Here is a 6,425-nt window from a genome sequence, read left to right as displayed (position 1 = left end):
GTGCTGGCTTGGTTGGGGGGTTTGGGTTTGACAATAAGGTAAATTTTTCACTTTAGTCAACAAATTCTAAAAACTACAATCTTATCATCTGACATCATTTCATACATGTTTCAGCTTCAAGATTGGTGAGAGAGGTATTGCACTAATTGAGGTTGTACATGGTTCAACACCTGATATTGCTAGAAAGGTAAGCTGCAAAGTTCTTTCTCAACCTTATATTATCTGTTATCTCGGATCCAACTCGTGAGAATGGAGGTGAAGCTTGAAAGATGAAGCAAGGCTTCCTTGCCGATCGGTTCACCTTATCATCAACTTATTACAGAATATGGGATTTGAATGCATGTTTCATGAAGGTGTTCAATATTAGTTTACCCTCTGTAATTTCATAAAACTAATTTGATCTTCTCGTTCTTTGAAAAACAAAATTGTGAATAATAATTATTGTCAATTTACTTCAGTGATAGTGGTCACAAACATGTTCTAACCTATGAAACTTTGTGCTTGTGTAGAATTTTGCAAATCCAACTGCTTTACTGCTGAATGGTGTTTTAATATTGTGCCATTTGAATCTTCATGACAAAGCGGACCAAATTCAAAATGCCATCCTCAACACAATTGCAGAAGGGAAGTACCGAACTACTGATCTTAGAGGCAAAGCAAAGACAACCAAATTCACCAATACAATTATTGATCATCTCTAAATTATGCTCTTGAGTAGGAAATGAATTCTTATTAACAAGGGAATATCCTCTTATTACTGAACTACAAATTGAATATGACTCTATTATGTTAGTTTTAGAATAGTGTTGTTCTTGGTTAATAATGCACGATAATATACAAAGAATAATTTACTTATGTATTGCTACAAGTAGACTTGCATAGTAATGTAATGTTCTTGTATTCATGTAATTGATTAATACAATAAGCATTCTTGCTGTTTATATTGCTCTTATTCATTGATTTTTCTTTTTCTCATCAATGATTGGGATGCATTATGTACTATATTTTAAGCCATTTAAACTAAGACGAATGTTTATTTTACTATGATAGCGGATAGTTCTTTCCATTCTAAAGTGAATGATTATTTTGGATATATCATTCGTAGTATAATTTATTACCCTGTTGTGTTGATATAAACAAAAAAATTAAAAGAGAAACTAAAATAGGCCGGATGTTCATTTTACTAGGTAGGCTGATGGTTATTTTTATTGTAATTAAGATGTTTATTTGATTTGGATTAGACTTAACATAATTTTTTCTAATTAAAAGATTTTGTTAAAAAATATTGTGAACATGGTGTCTATTATAAACTGAAATTTTACTAACACGCTTGATCTTATTTAAGTTAGTCATTTTCTTAAAATATAAATTAATAAATTATAAAATATATGTTATCTCAATCTCATTAGTACACTTTATCATATGTGCTCATTATTTCTTCTTCAAATCAATAATGTTCTAATCTTCATTTATCAAGAAATGTATTGTTATTGACCAATTATATTTCACCATATTTTGAAAAAATTAAGCACATCATATTTTTCTTTTCCTTTTTAATTAGTATTAATTTGATAGTTAAAAACTTTTCAATTCCTGCCATATATGTTCAGTAAGATAATAAACAAAAAATATAAATTGATTGCAATACATTTGATAACCAAAAGGAAGAAATTGGGTATAAAAAAATCCACTGTATTATGTTTTCTCTACAAAATTGTAGAAAGATTAAAGCGATAAACCTTTTAAGTTAATAGCTATTTACTACTATCTACTACTGCTATTCATATTTGAAATAGAAGATATAAGCAAAATACTTAACATAACTACCACTCAAAAATATCCCACCCATCGTCAACAAGGTCTTTGTGATCATCATTTTTTAATTTTTCTATCTTCCCTTCAACTTCAGTTTCTGCTTTAACTTTTGAAAATTATAAGAACAAAAGACCAAGTACGTAATCAAATTAAACATCCATTTATTAACGGAATTCAACTATCCAAATACATAGTAAACTAAACATCCGTATATTTTCAACAAGTAAAGTAATATAGTATCCGTCATATCAAATTGTTTAAAAGAGGAACAAGCATGTAAATAACATTCCAATCAAACATCCTTGCACACTATCTAAGTTATCAATTTAACAAATGGCAGGCTGAGTTGTTTCTTTTCTTTTTTTTTTTAAATAAAGAATACCCAAGCCAAATTGTGAAACATATAGAATTAGGTTTATTCTTGTGCAACCATGATAAGTTTCAATCAACTATTAAAGTAGTTTTTTAACCAACAACTCATCTAAATCAAGCAAGAAAAACCAAGAACAACATGAACTCAACTAAGTTGACACGAGCATTTCTTAATAACAAATTTTCTGGCCAAAGCGACGACCATGTAGCAATATGTTGTTAATAGCAACATTAAAACCATTGTCAACCACTATTTCATTTACATGAACTCAATAGGGGGAACATCAAGAAATCAACTAATACACATTGCATGTCAATTGAACATCCGCACTTGTTATCCACTATTAAAACTGAGAAGAATTCTACATTTCTTTTTGTCTTGGAAAAATTACGAGTATCCAACCTAAGCAATTTAAAAGGTTTCAATTACCAATCTAAGCAATTTAAAAAAAAAAAAAAACAGCAATATGTGCTCGAGTAAATGTGTGCTGTAACACCCGACTATACTTAATCTTATGCTTAAGTCATAAGACTGAGATAGTATGGTATTACGACTTCTAAAAGTATATATATATATATATATATATATATATATATATATATATATATATATATATATATATATATATATATATATATATATATATATATATATATATATATATATATACTAATAATAATAATAATAATAATAATAATAAGGAAAAGGATACTCAACTAGGAGACTTGAAAAACGGGTAAAATAAATTCGCAAAATGAAAAGCGTAACGCTCGAGGAATTGAATTACTTGCGTGTTAAGAAACCTAAAAGAAAGTGATAAAGATAAATAAGAGAAAATGGAAAGCCAAGGAAACAATATAACTAGCTCATGACTCAGCTTGCGAAGCTAAGGTTAGCCGGAGTATATATATATATATATATATATATATATATATATATATATATATATATATATATATATATATATATATATATATATATATATATATATATATATATACACACATATAAACATACATAAGTATTCCCAAAATACACCAAAATACCAAAGTGAACTCCTATCTCTCCTTCAACCTCTAAGAGGAGCAGCATACATAAGTTATTTGGAGAGTAAGCTAAATACATATTTACATATATACAAACAGAAATCCAAAATACACCCAAGGACTACTTCGCTTCCCAGGATCCAGACGCCTAGCGAGGAGCCTCTCAACCTGCATATGAAAAACAACAACACAGTATGGAATGAGAACTGAAGGTTCTCAGCATGGTAAAAGTACCACGCGTATAATAAATAAGGTCCTGAGAATGCCATAGGTAATCCTAGAACTCCGTTATTCAATTATCCAACTTAAGTACTAAACAGAAGCCATAAACAGGAATAGGTATTCTAAATCTACCTAACTTACTCAAGTTTAATCCTAACCTAACACCAAACTATTTCTCCATCTCCTCTATTCCTCCATCATCCATAATGCAACAGAAACAAGCAACCAAACAATTTCACGCACAAGTAATGAGCAAATAGTACAAATAGCAAGTATAACAGGTAGCAGATGATATGTATCAATTAGGCAAACCCAGCTAATGCATAGCAATCAAAACAAACAAATGCATATGATACATGACTGTCCTATGGCTGATGGAGCCCATCTGTCGGTTATCCAGCTAACCCGACAAGTCCGAAAACCTTATACTGTCCCCCGTCGCGCATCCCCAAGAGTCTATGCATAGAGTTCACATTCATTCATCGTATAATCACTCAATTGGGGCTATCCATACTTGGGAATTTATACGTGCCCGGTCACCCTTACGACGTAGGGTCAACAGAGTGTCGAGATTCAACCTGGAACACGTGGTGGCAAGCCACGGTTCTTTCCCAGGGAAACTCGTATCTCAGATATCATCATTAACATTTCATAATCATTCATTACTTACTCATCATGTCATTGCACCTTTATACATAACTCATCATAACCCAGAGCAAGTGGGGCAGAACCACAATTCTTGCGTCTGCCCGAGGAGCCTCTATACTAACCAACATGGAGCAAGTGGGGCGAAACCAGAACTCTTGTCTTTACCCAAGATGTACGTTCTCATATGCCCAGGAGGAACAAAGGAGGGGATCCTAACCTCCCACCATCTTGTTGGGGGCGATTTTACGATACCAGGAAGAATAGAGAATGGGATCCTCACCTTCCACCATCTCTTGGGGTCGCACTTTCAAGAAAGAGTGCTCAGACGCGATATTTATTCCTTTCATTAGACAGTTTTATGACATTTATATATATATATATATATATATATATATATATATATATATATATATATATATATATATATGTACCACCTGCCTTCTCACACATAAATCACCACCTTTTCGACTTTACTTCACCTCTAAGTTACCTTATTTTCCTATTTTCAAATAGCTACTGGACTTAACACTATACCTTAAGTCTAAAAGAAAGAAAATGGAGGTTTAGAAGTGAAAAATTGGTTTAAAAACAGTCAAACCCAGTTTTTGCAGCAGGCAACATCCACGCGTACGCGTAGGCCACGCGCACGCGTGGAGCGTACATCAAGTCATGCGTACGCATGCCCCTCGCGCATGTGTCGCCAAAATTCCATGCCACGCGTACGCGTAATCTACGCGTACGCGTGGGTGGGCGTTTTTCAAAAATGGGCAGAATGCCCAGAAAGCTTGCAGCAAACCAGTTTTGGCCATCCTGAACACAGATTTAAACACTAAACTTGCAACGTCCATAACTTTCTCTGCAAAATTCCGTTTTCAACAAAGTTGATATCAATCAAAAGCTCTTAAAACCATCTTTTATTTGCAACAAATCACAACTCAAATAAAAATTTGTGGAATAAATTATGGACTTCTAAAGTTCATCAAAAATTGGTTTTTAACCAATTCCCAATCAAAACTCATTTTCATCAACTTAAGCTTCTTACCATTAAAACTTGCATTATACTACCATATCAACTCAATTCATCAACAACCATTGCCACTATAACCTTTAACCAACTCAACAAATCTTGATCATTAATAATTATCCACATTTACTTCATACATCAATGACCCTTCATTTGTTTATATCAACTTTTCACCTATACCAACCTTCATCATGTATTTATCAATCTTCCATCAACATATACTAATTAAATGCCATTAACATAAATCAGCCCTTCAAACACATTAATCCATCAGCTTCACATAACAACTCTTTATTAACAAACACCAACCATAATCCATCAACATATCAACATCAACACAACCTATTATAAGCAAGTCAAAGAGCATAAAATTAATAACTACAATACCTCATAATTTCAATATATGTTCATCAACAACTCATTTCAACAACATTACAAAACTACTCATTAAATGCAATTAACAATTCAACTTATCCTATGGTTTCTCTAACCTAAGTTTTCACAGCACCCGTAAATATTAAACGTGCGAAATTTAAATCATACCTTGACCGATCACTTAGTTTCACTCAAGGCAGCCTCACAACACAAATCACAGCCCCTCCAAGCTTAATTAAAACAGCCCCAAAACAGGCTTTGATCACCAATAAGCCTCCAAGCACTCCCAACTCAATTCCAATGAATATATATATGACTCAATTCACCCCTAATTCACATATATATCCAAGTTCATATTTTTCATCAAAAAATAAAAAATTGGCTAGGGTTTAGGTTATTCTTACCGTACCCATTGATGATTGGAGTGCAACCCAATAATTATCCAATTTTAGTTTGCACCTAAACCACCAAAATTATCAAAATCACTCAAAACCTCAATAATTTTTGTGTAGAAAAGGAGCACAGAGAACTGGGAATAAATTGTTGAAAAACTTACCACTTTATTCAGATAGAATTGAAGAAGACTCCAAGACAAACGCGTGGCCGCAAACGGCTCGTCAATCGGAGCTCCGGATCGAAAGTTATGATGAATTGAAAATTGATAAAGGTTTAGGTTTTGGTGGCTTTGCTTTTCTTCAATCTCTCTTCTCGGCGCTGGAAGGGAAACAAATAATGGAAAGTGGCTGAAATGATGATTATATATATTGCGCCCACAGGCCCGGTTCAGGGCCGGTTCAATTGGTTCGGTCTGTTTGGCTCAATCTTGGGCTAAATTCTTTGAAATTAGTGTCGAAATTCTTGTTTTGAAGAGCTCTATCCTATTTTGGTATTAGTTTTGCATATTTAATTTTCCTAATTAAAA

At 32.7% G+C, this 6,425-nt stretch overlaps 1 long non-coding RNA gene across 1 annotated transcript; it reads right to left on the bottom strand.

Annotated features, from left to right (window-relative positions):
- Positions 1-3,221: 3,221 nt before the first annotated feature.
- On the bottom strand, positions 3,222-6,211 carry LOC112704158 (uncharacterized). The gene is made up of 4 exons (XR_003154806.3): positions 6,060-6,211; positions 5,908-5,962; positions 5,672-5,831; positions 3,222-3,402 (listed from the first exon to the last, which is right to left on the bottom strand). It is a non-coding gene; the product is annotated as an uncharacterized lncRNA (long non-coding RNA).
- Between the last annotated feature and the right edge of the window lie 214 nt (positions 6,212-6,425).

This window comes from Arachis hypogaea, chromosome 7, assembly GCF_003086295.3.
Source record: "Arachis hypogaea cultivar Tifrunner chromosome 7, arahy.Tifrunner.gnm2.J5K5, whole genome shotgun sequence".
Classification (NCBI taxonomy): domain Eukaryota; kingdom Viridiplantae; phylum Streptophyta; class Magnoliopsida; order Fabales; family Fabaceae; genus Arachis; species Arachis hypogaea.
The sequence above is the reverse complement of the archived record's forward strand: the minus strand, read 5'-3'. Positions and strand labels throughout refer to the sequence as shown.